Here is an 18,135-nt window from a genome sequence, read left to right as displayed (position 1 = left end):
CGTTTTCCGTGCTGTATACGATTTATTGGAATTTATCATGCAATCGATGAAGTAAATACAAATCCATTAATGAAGGCATGGTTTATTGCTCTTCCGTAGATAAAACAATTACTTTAAGAGCAAAGGCGCGCAGCTACCAACCCCAGAAATAACTCCTACAAAACCACCGTGGAGTCGTTTGATTTTATAATTCATACAATATTCATCGCGTTTGGGGCAAGAAATTTCGCGTACACACCGACCGAACGTCGGATTGAAGATGGAGTTTACGTTTCTCAACGCGAATACCAGCGGTATCGCGACAAGATTAACGAATTGCAAGAAGAACACATAGTCCCCGATTCTATGATCAGATTTGAGTGGAATAATCAATAATCATTGGAATCATTTCGATCCTTAAAGATATTACTATTGTAATAATAATTTTCGAACATTTTTAGTTGGTCGATAGTGTGGCGAATTAAAACTAGTTGTATATAATGTATGTCTCTGAAACTTCTGCGGTTTCCGAAAATAGAGCTATGTTAATCATTCCTGATTTGCGACAGTAATGCTGAGTGGACAATCTTAGCATCTTCAGGTATGGAAAAATGGAAATGTAAGTAAGCTTTGCATACCAGTTCCTAAAACTTTCTTGTCTACTTCTTCTTACAGCGTGAAGAACGTAATGTTTTATTTAATGGCAGGTGCGCTCTTCAGAATAATCCAATAATGTTCGTCAGAAAATACTTCGAGCGAAACTTTAGACACAAGATTGATGTGTTTTTAAAAAGATTTTCAATGTTCGTCATATCCTCGGAACTATTAGTAATTCACTTCTAATGGTGGCAGATGTATATTACGTTAGTGCAAATTCTCTTGGTGTCAGGAATTTATTAATTTCAGTAATATCTCTTAAAACATTATTACCGATAACATTTTCTGGTCGACCATTTGATTTATTTTCTAATGATATTGATTTGATATTTATTGACATCTGACAATGAGATTTTAATATTTCTATTATACAGAATGTCATGAAACTGGTGGTATAACAAGCTAGGGGGTGATTTTATACGCGAGCAATTGAATAGGAAATTCCCAGCACGAATACATAAAAATAAATTCAATTTTCTCGAAAACTAAGCTTCGTATGAAAAACTTTTGTTCTATATTTCCGATTTATTTGTTCACGTAAAATCACCCCCTACCCAGTTGTACCACCAATTACATGACACCCTATACATCTTGTTAGCATTCAAAACACGTGTGTCACAGCGTATTTCTTCTTCTTTCATATGGTTTAAAACAATAGAAGATCAGAAAAAATTGAATGAATTAACCCGGATTATTCCAATTCCATAAAAACACGCACTTCATATGCATCAACCTAATACGTTCCAGTGAGAAGAATTTACATTATTTCACCGATCGAGAATCCAACCATCGTGTCAGTCAATGGCTCTGAAAGGGTTTTGCCAACAACGAACGCGCGAATAAACTCGAAACGTAAATTTTCTAAAGCCCTCGCGGCGATCGTTGTCGATCGGTTAAGAGCCCTTGATCAGCCGTTTGATCGCCGACAATAGCCCGCCACGCGAAGCCGAGCGAACATTTCAAAGTGACTGAACAAGTCGTCAAGGCGAGGCGCGCACACTGGTTAAGCTCGAAAGAGTTCGTGGACGGAATATAAGAGGGCAGAAATCTATTTACGGGGGAGAGCACGGATATGGATGGTATAAACATCGCCTAGAAGTTTAGCTTGTTCCTACGGTGCTCCGACTTATCGCGAGGGTGCTGGGCCGGGGAGTGGGTTTTGCGAGAGGCCGGCAGCAACGTTACCGAAGATTAGAGAACATTCGAGGAATGAGTAGTTCTGGTAATCCGAACGAATTTACGTTCGTTTCCTCCGCCGTCGTCAGATGGGGGTGTAAGAACGCGATTCGTGTTACGGCCACGGCTCGCGAAGGATAGAAAATCGATATTCATAGGGACTCCGGGACGACGGGACACCGGTTGATCTTTCCATTTCCCTTCGACAACGGACGGAACGATTTTTAACGTTTCACTGTGTTTATTGAATAAATGACAAGAAAAAGTTGCAACTTTGTAGTACAGCTTCCGATAGTGAGACATTTTTTCCTTGTGATTCTTCCGTAAATGTTGACCTGAGCTTGACTGAGTTCTTCCTGAATTGACACAAGACGTTAAGTGAGACAGGAGGGAGAAAGTTAAAAATTTCAATTAGGCTTAAATGTATTGTAGCTAGTCTAAACATCACCTAAACATCACTCGTTATCTTTTATTAGGTTGTCGCGCACTAAATGTCGCTTTTAAACTTCAGAGTTTGCATGATTATAACTGAAGATAACAATAGTACGATTATGACGACCATAAATGAAATGGAGACTTCCAGTGGAACGAAGGTCTACTTGAATCGAGACACGTTTGCTAAAAAATTATAACTTAAAAATCCCTGAGACAAGATCCTTTGAATATAATAATTCTGTACATCTTTCTCATTTTCAGTTTTTCCTAAAAACTTTATTATTATCTTTATTATTATTAAAAGAGAATTACGCTCACTATATTTGTAAAAATAGTAAATTTATCGCAAAGATACACGGTATATGAAGCCAAGACGATAACAAGAGTACATCTAAAAACTATCAAACTATATATTCTATTTATTATAATAAGACTGCAAATAAATTCCAGAAGCAAACAGGAATTTGAAACATCCTTCTGACCACCGCAATATTCTATAATGTATAATACAATACAATCAGTGCGAGATTTTAAGCTGCGCCAAACGTTCCTTCTGGTCTTCATTATCATCATCGTGCTAATCATGCTCTGACCCCCATTCGATCGCAGCGTTTCTTTTCTTTTTTATTCATACCATACCGCTCGTTCCACGGAACGACTTCAACGAGTCATTACGGTATCCCCATTGCAGCGTGCGATAATATCGCGGAACAGATTAAAAAATGATAATCGCGGCCGGTTGTAATCGAAGAGCGGGGAAATTAGAATATTTCAGACTGACCTGGCCCAGTAATCGCGTTATACACGTAATCGACGATAATGGGGTTCAATTAGGTCGCGATTAGCGCTGAACGGGTGCCCCGCTTGTACCATCGGCCCATGGTTGGGGCCGCTTACTCGTTCACCGTATAGGTACGTACCTGGAACAGAAAAGACGAAGTCGAAATTAGACGTCGGTTCGGTCTCTCCTAAAAAGATTATTCGGTAATGTCGGCCCGTAACTGCGTCGACGTTTGTTAAGCAAGTATTTGATATCCGAGAGACTCGGCTGGAAATGGAGCCCTCGGATAAATGGTCGGAGAACTACGAACCGGCGCGGAGAATATTTGAGAAACAGGGACCGGGGGTAGAATAATATTATAGAAATGGGAGCGTAGAATGTTTGAGAACATGGAAATAAGGGGAGAACGCGGAATATTTCTGGGACGGGATCGTGTAATAGGACTATAAAATGTATACAGTGATACACGGGTGTTATATTAGAAATATATGGTACGATGTCATCATTCTCATAATAGTAGATACATAGAATATCATCGATGTATAATCATCGAAAAAAAAAAAAAGTGTATCACGAACGTGGTACAATACTGGACGGAATTCCACCTCTATCGAGTCGTTCGTTATTCCCTCGATTTTTATCGATTACTGCATCGGTAATTGGTGGCGGCCACCGCTTCGATCAAACAAGAACAATACCCGCGGGCTATTTTTCTCCTGATGCAGTATTCATGGCGGTCTTTACCGAGTCAGGAAAACTTCGAACCGAACAGGATATCGGATCAGATGAAATCTGTTCGCAAACTTGATCGACGGTGTTATCATTGTTTAAAGCGGCGCGCAAGGGTTCACGAAGTTTCCAAGAGTCATTCGGGGACTGTGGATCAGCTACGAACCGGCGATTGATCTCGACGAAGATGCCGCGTCCGAAGGTTGGAGTACTTCGTTAAAGAGGGGATTTCGGTGACTTGTGAAGTCTACCTTTAGAATTTTTATCGTGAATATTTTCAATTCACATTTCTGTCTTCAGAATTATCAAAATGTGGAATGCGTGTCTGTAGTTAGGATATTCGAATTACAGACTAACTCGTTGCGAGTTGTGTAATAAATATTATTAGCGTGAATGTAATTGAAGTATAAATCTTTGGTCCAGGCTGTAACTCTCTGAATCACACATGTGATGCTATATGTACTCAGCGTTATTCAGCTACAATAATAAAGCAGAAACACTGAAATAACCCTCCAGTTCGTTATTATGGTTTTCAGAAGTTTCACGCTCAGGCAATCGATGCGAGTATGTGTTTTAATGTAAAACTATGCTCCCCTATATTCCACATGACAATAATTTTAGATGGGGTTTTGTTGGATCATATTACAGAGTTTAGCACTTAAAATGAACTGAGTGGGAATGTTATGCAACCATTCATTTAAAGTTAACTTTACATCGAAGAATTCATTTTAAATCCTATGTGGATTAGACATTTTTTACCCTTTTAAAAACTTTTTTAAACCCTTTATTTGTCATCTTGTACATAGAAATCGATAGCAGATCGGATAGCGTCGGGAAACATGCTGCCTCAGGAATCCTCTGTTGGTGAGTACAGGTGGTGCCAACACAGTAGTATTAGTACACTAATTATAACGGTAACGTGTACTGTATTTCCCTCAGAAGGTCGCACTGTCATCCCAAACGCTTGTTACCTCGGCCATCTCATGAAATTAGTCAGTAATAGGCAAACCAAGCCACGAGCAAGTCGCCAGCCAATGGAATCGATCACAAAATAGTGTCAACTATAAGATCGTTTTTAGACAACAAAGAAACATGCACTTCAATTTCCCCAGAGATGGCTGAGAACTGAAGGCTCCTGTGAAAACGTGATCCACTTCTATAACTGTAATTAAGCGAAAGAACAGTCAGCGAACCTTTTCCAATGTTTAATACAAAAACTTAACGCAAGATTTAATTTCTTTCATATTGCCATGTTTCATATCGCGAAATGATCCAACGAAAATGTTTCGTCGAGGTAGAGGGAACGGACGACGAAGTTCAACACCAAGAGTACAGACTTCCTCGAAGTCCGTCGAAACGGCTGGAAAACTTTAATCGCTATTTCGTTTCTTCCTAGGCAAGACGAAATGAGATACAAAAAGGGAGTCCTTATGATTAATTCAGCGCATTATCGTCAGAGTATTAGAAGAATAGATTTAAATAACGAAATAGTTCTGCTTACACGGTTCTGTACTTAGCCGCCCCTCCTTCACACTTGAGCAATCGCTAGCTTAAAGTACAGTCGCAAATTGAGTTTGACAGTTACGGCTGAGGGCCTAATGCAACCTCTTCGGAACGGCCGGGCAGTTTCTGCCTTGCAAATTGTATTTTTAAGGATTCCCCCTTTATTTGTCCATTTTGCCTCGTTCTTTGTGTAATTATTTGCGCTACCGGTGGGAGTCCGCCTTTCGTTCGTGAAGCCTGGCAGGGGATACTCGCAAACGGTACTGCGGTACCACGTGAAATGGCCCATAAACCAAGCACGTCCGTCAATCGTGGTGTATGCACAAGAGTTTTAATCACTAAGAAATATGATTATGCAAATACTTGAAACAATATTCAGTACGTATGATTCTTTAACCTTTAGACTGCTGGTAGTATCCATTTTGGGACGCTGATAAAACTCGACATTCAGCTGAACGCACATGTTATACATATACATAAATTTTTATCCAAAAAACCAACTTTTTTTAAGAAAAAATGTCGGCAGTCTACGGGTTAAAATAGTCCATCGTAATACGTGACGGTGTTCCCTAGATTGTGACGACTGCTGTCACCTGTACACAACACACAAAGGTTATTAGAAGTATCGCACGAAACTATACAAATCAGCTTCAACCTTAAATCGTTAACCTATACGAAATGTGCCAGCTGGAAAACACGAAGTGGGAACAAATCAATGCCGTGAGAGGGGAGGGGCGTTAGACCGATTATTTGCGTCGTGGCACGAGGGCCGTGTTTGAGGTGAGTGAACACAATCTGGAAGAAGCTCGAAGTTGGCTCGAATTTTCGATCGGTCCGGGAGACGGGGACGGACGATGGAGCGTAGTGCAAAGAGAGAGGCTGCCTGGAGAATTGCCAGCGCGAACCGGACGGGAGAACGGTCCAGATATTCACACGCGATCGTTTCGCAACGGGCGAATCGAAAGAGAGTACCGGTCGAATTTAAAGGGGTGGGTGAAGGGACGTCTGGGTTGCACACGTTTCTCTATCTCCCCTCCCCTCTTCGGTCCCTTTTCCGTTCGAACTGGGGCTAAAGCTAGCGTGAACCCCTGGTTTGGGTTCCTCTGTTCGTGGAGGAACACGGCTTAAACTCCGGATCAATGCTCCGAGCAATTGCTTCAGGAGTTTAAGCTTGTCTTATCGGCATGGAAGGGGTGACTTTCCCGCTGTTGCCGCGCGATATGGAGTTGTTCGATCTGCGAGACGATATCGTCGCGAGGATAGGCCAGATTTCAGCTTGCGTACCTCTAACACCGAAATGGGAAAAACAGGTTGGTACGTTCGTTCGGGGGTATCGACGTGAACGCGGCGCGCCCCGTACGTGCGAACGACAGCCAATTTTGATTATGCGAGGCAGCACGAGCGTGAAACTGCAATGCTAGGGGCTCGAGCACAACGGTTCTCGGGCATGGTATCGTGAAATTTCTTGTTCGCGCGGTGTCCGCGAACACTGGAGGGAGGGGGTTGGCTAACGGGGGGGAATTTTAAACGTTCTATCCTATTTAGGACCGGCTACGTACGGTGTAGTCTTGTTTGGCTTTTATGCTGCGTTTTCGGCTGGCTTCTCTGTGTTGTAGTGGATACGTGGGGGTAACTGGAATGTATTCCGGGAAATGGAGACGAGAAACGAGAGTTGGCGATGGAAAAATAGGGGAACATTCAGCTGTGAGGTGAGATCATAAGATTCTATTACGTTGTTAAGTCATGATGATAAGATTGGAACTTGGAGGGTTTAAGAAGGATAAAATTAAGGTTATTTCGGCGGGCGTGTTGAAAGAGGTGTAATATTGTCGTTGCAATGAAACGTGATTATTCTTCTAGTAAGAGAGAACGGGAATTAGATATTAGGGAATTCGGATAATGGCCGTTCGGATATGGGAGACTCAACCGTAATTATTCCTCGCAGGGAAAGAACATAACAGTTCAAGGAATTGTATGTAATGATAATAGGAACTTTATGTAATTAAAACGACAACTAAACGTATTTTCGAAGTAAATTGCATATAGATATCGGAACATTTTCTTCTTCAAGCTCCCACATACACGGCATTCAGAACGAAAGGGCTAACGGAAAGCAATTGTTCCATCTCCTTATCCATTATTTCCTGAAACATGTATATCGAAGAAGTAATAATCGTACGTCAGGCTAACCACCCTCAGTATAATCACAGCCAATGCCGTAGAATGTATTTTTAGCAGCTGAAACGAAATTAGCATGAGAATACGTATGATTAATTTTTACAAAGGGAACACCAGACCATAGTTTCCCCCATTCTTTTCTTTTCCTGTGACTTCCGTAAGACGTAGGAGGAGGAAAGGCAGTTTCCCAAAAATACTGGACCCCGCGGAATCTTCTATCAAGATACCACGAAGAATAATTCCCTTCATATCTCAACTGAATCCATTGATCGTAAATCGAGAGGAAACGCCCGCGCACGCGGGAAGGGGCGAAAACCGAACGGAACGGGCCGTGCGCGCGCGCGCATTGGCGAACTTTTCGAATCGTGAAAATGGGCCGAAAAAACATCTGCCCCCATTCGGTTCTGTTACGCGCGACGGTTTCTCGAGGGAAGTTTTCGGAGAAATAACGCCATTCCATTCGTGTATTTCGAGTCATGTATCTTAACAGAAATTTCGGAATTTCAGTCACAGGTCGTAACCTCCCCCCCTTCTTTTATCCCCTTCCATGAATTCGACTCTTATTCGAATACTTTCGCGAGATTCGATCCATCAAACCTTGTCAAACACGCGCTCCGTCAAAGAAGAAGCACCGTGAAACTTCTCCGCGACTCGCTTCCCGTCGTCCCTGAACTTTTCGTTCAAGCAGAGCCCACTCCTTTTTGCCCAGACATAAAGTACATTAACCGCTCCATTGCACTCGAAAGGGTACGTTTCAGGCGAAAACGTCATTGTATGGAGTGGAATGCCGTCGAATGGATGCATCAGGCAGTGGCGTTTATTATTTCTTATATGGCTCTTCTTTTGTCCCAGTCATTTCTGCCGCGTATGCGAATTGTTCTTGTTGCTTCTTCACTTCTCTTTGAACGCGTTTGTAGAATTCTCGCGCAATCTTTCATTCATGACAGGTAGGTCCTTGGTGGTCTCGCAGTAGAACATCGACAAATATCGATATTATTAATGAAAAAGTACTTCTCGTACTTTACGGTGGACTATATACTAAGTGTACCGTAAGTAATCAACCATTCTTTCGGATAAACTGATAATAAAGGTAGATTAAATTCAAAATATCCTCTCATCTATCTCTTCCGTAAAAATGGCTGAATACATTATGGAACGAAAACATCTATTATTATTATATATTCGAACCCCTTAAAATAAACACTGAATTTGAGAAACAATAGTATATTACTAATGTATGCATGTGGCTAATAATGATAAATGATTGATTGCTAATAAAAGGATACTTTTATTAAACAGTTCGAATCACTTGATAGTACGATGTCTTAAAATCGAAAACGCCAATAACCAGAATGGTAAGTTTAATTTCGAAAACTTACTTTTCGAAAAACATTTTTCAACGTTTAATGAATTTTAAGAAAAAATAAAGCAATGAAGGATAGATTTAAAGTGGGGATGTTTTCAAAAATCGAGATTTAGATCACACTTGGGACTGATGTCTTTTGTCCTCCTGATGCTCTGAAAGTGTTAAAAGTCCTCAACCAACGATGATCTTCAGCCGGACATACACAATTTAACCAATAGTACGCAACAGTTCATAAACTCAGTATAAATTTACACCAAGCACTGTTCACTACAGTTTAATCTAGCAAATCGGATCATACTGCACTCACAGGTGGTCGCTATTAAACAAAAACACACACACACGAAAGGGTCAACTCACACACGCGTTGTTGCATTTTTCGCGCCACATTCGTAGGACCGCAACATTAATCTAGTTCCAGCAACCCGTCCACTCGCGGGACACTTTAACTTCGGCAACAGGACGAACGTTTTAACTGACATAATCCGGGTCGTTGCGTAAGAATACTGGCCAATTAGCCCGAGCACCGACGACAGTCGCGGGGTGAAAAAAGGCCGACGAAAAAAACAACGAGGACGTGCACGTGAAAAACATTTCATTTTCATATTTCGTTGGAAGAAGTCTCTCTGTCGAGGAAGCACACACACACTTTCAGCGACTGTCGCTTCTTCTGGGTAATTATTTGTACAAGATTGCATCGAATCGTCCGATAATCGTATCACAGAATTATGGGAAATCGATCGATAAAGTGAAACCATAAATATCGCGTCGCGAAATAGCGAATACAGAACCCTCGATGGTCTAAATTGTTTTATTGCCGTCAAACCCAGCGAAACTGGATTTCTGGACAGCTGTAAGCCGTATGCGTTTGAGTTAATATAGGAACCTATTATTAATTTTCGATGCAATCTGATTCAATTAGCCATGCGGAAAACATCTACAGTTTCGTTAAGATTCAGCCAATAGAAAAGTGTCTCCCTTCTTATGGAGGTTTCCTCGCCGTCACAACCGGCCAGAATCGTCAGTCGAAGTTCAACCATCGAACAATCTACCTGTGTGAATAGATCCACGTTATTTCCATTATCTCCGTTATTACTTCTTTGTTTTTAACGGTTATTTGTTGTCACCAAGTATTTTTTCCATGATCTTAATTTCTCACAAAAGTTAATTCTCCGTGTGCGGTACAATAATGACCATTTATTTAATAAATTACAATCGCCAAATCTATATTCGATGGAAGTGCAAGTCTATGGTCAATAACGTGTATTTTCGAAATAATTGTCGCTATGTTCGAAGAATTTATTCAGTCACATTCTTCGTGCAGGCGCGGAAGGACGGTATATGGAACCTGGAGTAATATTATACACGTCCGGGCGATTATTCGCTTGATGGATGTCAATTAAACACGGAAACGTGGGCAGACATTCCCCGCTCGATCAGCGTCGAACAATTTCGTCGTCCTTTTTTCATGAACGTCGAGCACTGTGAATTATGTTGACGATCTCGACGGTAATGGCGTCCTCCCTTTTATCACGTATCATTAACCCCCTCCTGGCCCCGTTAAATAAATTATGAACGACACGTGTACTACGTACGCTTCCGCGTGTTATTCTGCGCTGAAAAAGTACACTGGCAATGGCAATCGAGCGACATATAGCAGACCCTAGTCAATTTATAATGCCGTTCTAATGATACTGATAGTACGTATAATTATTTTCAAGATCCTACACTATTGTTATTATAATGTTGTTGTTATCAATATTTCAAGTCACGATCAGTACCTATGTATATATTCCACGAGAATATGTCAATAAATATAAGTTACATCCCTCCTCACAAAAAAATACAAACGAATGTAAACAATATTAAAAAAGATGGCCAGCTACTAGTTCTGAACATAGTTATCTTTGTAAACGTTTGTCGTAACGGGGAACTAATTGAGGTACGAAATCTAGTTATGAAAAATTAGCGTCAAATTACCCGTCGTCGCAGTAGTCTGTCTTCCTTCGCAGTATTCATCAGTGGACTGTGGATATTTATGCATTTGTAGCATCTCTTAGCTTGGAAAATATAATAGAATAAAGTTTTTAATAAAGTTTAATACCTCAGATATTATTATTCACTTACTAAAGTTTCTTGTACAAAATTCAAGATTCTGTAGGTACATTTTGTTTGTACACAGATACTGATTCTCGATGAATTACATTTTGGCTATAAGTTTTTTTTTGACGTTGTATGATTAACGTAGAGACATAATACGACTGACAGACGAAATTCAGTTGCAACTTACTGCGCGTGAAAGACAATGTTTTATACATAGTGATCACCTAGCAACAATTACATATCTCATTTAGAATTGACGTTAGCAGGAAGATGTAATTTATTGACTCACCCTCGTACATGCTGACCACTCGACGATACCCATGATCGAAGATCAAAGAAATTGGATCGATCTCAGTAATCACTATCAATCCATCACTACTGTCTACACAAGGTCATTACTGTCGTATTAACCCTAATAAGGTAAACCTTTAATTATTCTCGGATAATTAAAATTTCATTTCGTGTCGGTAAATCATTAAGTAGAGTACTATTATTAGGATATTACGCGGGATTGTTAAGAGACCCATAAAAACTTGCGGGAAACCCTCGAATACGTTTTTCTCCCCGTTCGTTCCATCGTGAAACCGCAACGAGATGTAAAGCGGAGCCGAGGCGGAGACGAGAAACGAAGGTAGCCAGATATCCGAGTTAATCATACTCTTTTATTAGAGTAATTTGAGAATCTAATTATTATATGGAAATTTCCTTTTTCCCGCGACGGCCGTTCCTACAATTTTTCTTTTAGAAGTTCCGAACTACCCCTCAGGCCAATCGACTCGTCTCCTCTCCCCTCTCTATCCGTCTCGTTTCCACCCCTGCGCACGGTCTACGTCACGAGGGGCAAAGGACTTATTTCCTCTCTTCATGTCGAATGCTTTAAAAGTTCGCCATCGCGGGAACTTTTGCCTTCTGCCTTTAAAATTAACTCTGCCCATCCTATCCCGTTCCGTTAGTCGCTCCCATCCCCCCGCTAGGGCATTAACACGATGGTCATTTGCTTCGTTATCGCGATAAGACCGACGGTGGTCGGTGAAAATTATATTTTTAAATTGTTCCGCGGCTCCGTGGGACAGAGACCACCTTTACACACCCAGGTTTACGCGGACGTTTACTTCCGTCAGGAGACTCTTCCGCTAAAGCAGGGTTTGAAATAATTTTAAGCGAATATTTGGGTGCGATGTCAGCTTGAGAGTTTAAAAAATTGCTGCGAATGTTGGGAGAATTTTAATGCGTCTTTTGGACATATGTTTAGTTACGTGTTTCGTAGACTGTAGTAATTTATACGAATTTGAATATTTATAGACCGCGCACTGTTATTCAAGTTGAAAGTAAATTAATTCTTCTTGAAGCTTGTTTGGGGTTGTTATTTGATGATGTTTAATGCATGAAGATGTAAAAGTGCAGCGTTTGTAGAGCGTTACTCGACGCTTTTGCAGGGTATTTAGGTGCATTAGATTTTGAAGTTATAAATACAGTTATGGTTTTTTTATTTAGTTCAGTAGTTGGATGCTTGAAACATGCGAAGGTATGCTGCTTACTATATTGTTAGGTTTGTTGAATTTTTACTGTGCACTTCATATGGATGAAGCTTTGTAAATTTTTAATACAATTCATAGACTGTTACTACGATTATGCAACAAGAATCGTACGGATAAGTTTCGTACTCGCAAGATTTATCTGAACGTACGATTAGTCAAGTGACAACAGTATATGGACACTTTATGAGTTGTCATTGATATTGTGCAAAAAAAAACCAGGGGAAAAGGAAAGATGAATCGGCAATAGGCAGTTAGGAACGCGATACACGGTACAGATTGCGACGCTCCGTTTTTCCACGGAGAAGTAATTTGATAATGGAAAAGCTTGGTACGTCCCGCGGTTCTTCATGGGCCAACGCTCCCCCAAGATTTGCCTTCGGCTTTTTAAGAAATTATATGCTCTCGAGGAGCACTCGATGGTACCGCGAGAGACGCTCCCTCTCAGCCGGCTTCCATTTACAAACCTCTTCAGAGTTTCCATTCGCCTTAGCCCTCGACTGTTCCCAAAGACGTCCCCCGCAAACGCGTGGAAAATTCAAGGAACAAAAAAAGAAGAAGACTAGAAACTCCGCGTCATGAAACCCAAAAGGAATTGAGAGGGGGATGCTGCGAACGAGCCAGGAAACGTTAATCGCGATGCTATTCAGTCGCGGAAAGTCTTATCTGTTGTCCCGATTTACCCGCGTTCTCGCGAATGAAAGGACCGCGACTACGTGACAAGATCATTCCGTGATGATTAAAGAACCCACCGTTGGGGAGATGTCGTTGAAAAACAATCTTAGCCCAGTCGAAAGTATTCCACCCTCATTATACACACGGCCGTGGTGCCTCTCGTGCGTGAACGTGTCGCAATTTAGAAGAGGACCTAAATCAGTGATGGGCAACCGAGTATACAACATATTTGCGTATTGGGATTCCTTGACCCTTCTCGCACATTTTAATCTAAACTAGCGTATCACTAGTATAGATTAATAATCATTTATGTTTCTTTTTATTGAAAAGAGATAGAAGCAACCTGATCTTGTGTCGGCCACGCGAAAATGGTGCCTTTATATTAAGTAGTATTATGTATAAGTAGTATTTAAAGCAATCTTCCGTACGATGTTCAAAGCTTCATATGGAATAGTTTGATGCATTTGTCGTCGAAATTTTCATTCTTGGGGACATACGATAGATGTCGGACTCCTGTGGAGGAATTGCGAAGCAGGACACATCACGTGTCACGAGTCGTGATTCACGACATATTTGTGTGCGAAGAAAATGATAGATACGTGCTCTCATTCACACATTCCATCCACCACTGCCATATGCCCGTATGCTGCACGTTGTTGCCCGCTAGTGAGTTTGGCGGACGCTGAGTTGCCCATCACTGACCTAAACTGTGCAATCTGCTTTCATCGACCGCTCCCTCATGCTTGACACGCGAGTTTTACTCGAAAGTATGCATGCTCACCGCCCCCTTAAAACCGCTGTTCGTTCTTCCGATTGAAAAGCACCGTGGCTATTCGTGAATGGAAGTGTGTCAGTAAGAATCGCTCCATTGAGCAGTGGATGCATGAGCGTGCTTATGAGCGCGTATCAAAGCGTATCTAGCTAGTGGGGAGCGGTTCGAGGAGGCGTCGAGGGCGTCGGGAAAGGTGCGAATTATGGATACAGTCTCTGCTAAACAGCTCTTTTCGAATGCCATTCCAAGGTGTACACGACGAACTGAAAACCTGGGGGACGAACCGTAGCACTGTATGCGGGAAGATCTTTCATTTTCGAATGGACGATGCAGAGAGGGAGACGTGCAGAATTGTAGTGTCGGCGCACGGAGCTACGTTTCCAGCGACAGTTTTTTGTCTGATGAGCACGTGGAAAGTGCATTTCAAAAGAAAATTCCGCGTGAAGAATTAAATGTGTTATTTAAGCTGAATAGTTTGTAGAAGGTCCGAGTTTATGGAATTCGTAACCGCAGAGTTGTGTGCAGAGTAAAATTATGAGCGTGTTAAATGTAATAATTAAATTATGAGCTTTCTCATCGAAATAATGAAATGGAACAGAGAAAGCAGAATACTAGGAAGGTGGTGGAAACCCAGAAATGTAAGAGAAACACACTATAGAACTTTTAATAACAAACTGCATTCTAAAACAGGTACAACATGTATATAAGACTATTTTGTAAACTGACATCAACGTGATCCTGAATAGAGACTTATGTAGAGTACTGTTGTTCAAGATTGTAGATTTTCCAGCATTATAATATAGGAGCACTATATTTGGTAAGGAGTAACAACCTCAACCTTGTGCCCTTAGCCACAGCGTGAGTAAGTCGTCTTCACTGATTCGCCTGTCTTTGGTCACAGTACCTCGATCGCGTTTATCGGTTAGCAGCGTTTCATTAGAGACGATCTGCACATTTATGGGCCAAAGTATTCGAGAGTCAGTTCGGGATCGTCGACGGGACCCAAGAAAATCCAGTCACCTGGCAATTCTAACGAAGACACTAAATACCGGATTGTCACAGTTTTATGAAGGCTATAAAAGTGAAATCCTCTCAGTGAAATTTCCACGAGTAAGAGCCGGACGTATGGACGACCGCCTGGACTCATAATCAAGGAGAATAATTGGATTCGAAATCAGACGCGATGCCAGCTGGAGATGAGGAGCGATGTGACGTGGAGTTAGCGTTCCTCATTCGTGCACGACGAGTTAACGTATAGCGGTCGGTTATCTCGGCGAACGGTGCTGCTGGGCCGCTTGATGTGGTGCAATCACGTAAATGGACTAATCGCAGGTCGAATATATATTCTATGGGTACTTCGCGTATCGATCTATTCGCGGGAGTATTGTTTATTATTCCCGGGTCAACAGCCGGAGTTAGGACGAATATGAATCGTCGAGGAGGTAACAGATGTTCGCAGTTGCCACCAGGCCTTTTGGGCTCGGCGAGACGGTTGCGAGAAGGATAACCCGAATATCTTGGTGACAGTCGCTCGTGAGAATTCATTGCCCGCGGTAGACCGAGGAAACAGTGGGCCTCCACCATGAAATAATTTGTCTCGTTTTACGGCTGCAGACATTTAAGTAGCGAGGGAGGGGCTGGACGCCTCTACAAATTGTCATGGGATTCAACTATCGCCAGAACAATTTCACGCGGAGCACCTCTCTCGTTCGATCGTCGATCCAGAAACATCATTTCAACCCCCATTATTCGACAACCGGATTCGTTACGAAGACGGCTAGAAGTGTAACGGACCGGCCATTAATACTCAGCCGATCGTAAACCAATTAATGGATGTCGTGTCTAAAGGCGCGGAATCGGGGGTGTAGTTGGATGGATAATGGTATCGGGTCAGCTCTGGCAACGAGGAGAGGTAAAAAGGAACGAATTCGTACTTCCTGCGCGGAGGGCAAGAACGTGAAAGAGGAACGCCTAGAAGCAGAGAGAAAAAAAGAAACGCGGCATGAATGGGCTGCTGGCGTGGACCTGCTTGGAGAGAAAGGAAGTTCGAAAGAAGATAATACTAGGAAGATATAGGAAGAGAGTGGCGGAAAGGAAATGACGGAGATGCCGGAAACAGCAAGAAGGCAAGAAAAGAAGGCGGAAAATGAGCAGCCAGAGGAGACCAACGGAGGACAAGGGATCAGAGCTCTCTGAGCCGGTCCACGGAGGACTGGCCCGGCATCGGCGACCGAAGGATGAGATTCGCAGCGATGCGCAGCGGTTCGGTTGACGTGATGCGTTGCATTATTCATTTCTGGCCGGGTAACGTGCAACCGCCCGGGCGGTGTGCTTCCTCCAGTAACCCTAGCCGTCCCTCCCGAGCAGCCCTCGAATCAACCGTGAGAGGTTTTGGAGCCAATTGGTATCGATACCACGAAGCCATCCTGGGCAACGTGTAACCCAGCTCCCTGTTGGTCAGTTGTCAGTTGCAATTAGTTCTTGGTGAACGCCCAGTGGCTGCGTCTTGTTGTAGTCACCGGAACGATGGGATAACTTATTAAAACTGGTGACAAACTCCAATGAAATCGTAAACTTCTATGTAAATGATCCCATAGAAAAATCAACAATGATTGGAAACGTGAACCAGGTTCGTCGGGATATTCACTATTGTGAACTCGTGACATACTTTTCAGTTTGGTGGAACCCCGATGAGAAATACGAATACCGATTGTACGTCTTTAAACTGGAGAATTTATTCAGGTAGCTATTTGGAACAGCGCGGAATTCCAATGAGAGTTTAAAAGGCTAACTCGTATAAGGAGTTGAATATTGTAAAGTATTGCAATTGTATTCGTTGTTGGTTACATGTATTCTATTTTCTACATTCCTCTCGTGTCATAGTCTCACTTAAACTACAAACGATGTCCGCTACTCTCTCGAGTCCCCCGTACCGCGGTGACAACTTCAATGAAATATCCATCGAGCCCCGTGTAAGTCAAACTGCTCGAACGCCACCAGACACCAGTTCGATACTTTTCAATCCTCGCCCAACAAACCTGTGCTTCGTTACAAGTCACAAACAATCTGTATCCTTTGCGCGTTCGACGCGTTAAACGGGCCAGCGGAACACGATCATACCGCAAACAACCCAGACACCATCCTCCTGTCCTCCCCCTAGCTAGGGATCGAATATAACAGAAGCCTGAGCCGACCGATGATTGTTTCGGGCGTTCACTGCGTAAACACGAGCGCCTCTTTCATCGGGCTGACATATAAGCGGGTGGACACGGAAGGCGTGGCGCACGCGGTGACTTTCCCCTGCACGCACAAAGGAAACGAGAGTCATCGTGGCTGTTTCGCGGTGATTTCGCCGACAACAGGCCATTCCCAAAGAGGATGCAACACGGCCGCCGGGTCACCGGATGCCACCGATTCCGTGTATGCACGCGTCGCACCAGTGGCGCTGCGGCGCAATTTCGTGATCGTTCGAGGACACCTGAATTTCGGGCGCGGTGCGACGAGTGTCCCCGATCCGAGCCCGTAACACAGCCAGGCCTGCCAGGTGCCCCGTAAAATGAATGCGAGGCCTCTGGATGGTCGGCTAGATCGATAGCCGATTCGCAATTAGCCATCGCCAAAACAGGGCCGATGCCGATGACCATCATCACCGCCGGCGGGGCGTGGGGCTGTTGCGTGGAGAGGGCGTGGTTGGCGTTCCGCACACAAAGGAAATGAAAGTTCCCTTTGTCGAGCAGCGGTTTCATCAAAACATCGGACCCCCTTCCCCTGTCCCCGTGGGTTCACGTTAGAGAGATAAGTGCATACCTACGCGTCCGTGATCGCTGCATATTACGGGCGGATTTCGAACGATCACGCGACGTAGATTGACAGCTGAAAATTTCAAGATGCGTGGACCTACGGCAAATGTTGCTACCTAGGCGATCTGACATTTCCTGTGCCTCTTGTATTCCTTATTTATGATTGATGTATTAACTCGTGGAGTAGAACTTCAGCGTAGAAGATTGTGGTGCACCTTTGACATGATGGATAGTGCGTTCATCGAAGTTGTAGTTCAGGATGCTTAGTAATTTGACGGATAAATTTAACACTTAAACATGGCGGAATAAGACTCGTATTATGGTGCTAAGTTTGGGAACAATGTTATGGTCCGTCTAAGGAGACGAGTCAGTAGAAATAATCAGAACATTCACGTGCCAAGCCCAGCTATTGGATGGCAAATGTTTCTGTCCCAGTCTCACCTAAATGA

General features: G+C 42.8%; 1 protein-coding gene across 1 annotated transcript in view; it reads right to left on the bottom strand.

Annotated features, from left to right (window-relative positions):
• The window catches only part of LOC107188982 (tyrosine-protein phosphatase 99A-like), a 313,066-nt gene that overhangs the window by 270,361 nt on the left and 24,570 nt on the right, over window positions 1-18,135 (bottom strand). The window lies entirely within an intron of this gene.

Source organism: Dufourea novaeangliae, unplaced genomic scaffold (genome assembly GCF_001272555.1).
Source record: "Dufourea novaeangliae isolate 0120121106 unplaced genomic scaffold, ASM127255v1 scaffold16, whole genome shotgun sequence".
NCBI lineage: Eukaryota > Metazoa > Arthropoda > Insecta > Hymenoptera > Halictidae > Dufourea > Dufourea novaeangliae.
This window is presented reverse-complemented; position numbering and strand designations above follow the sequence as displayed.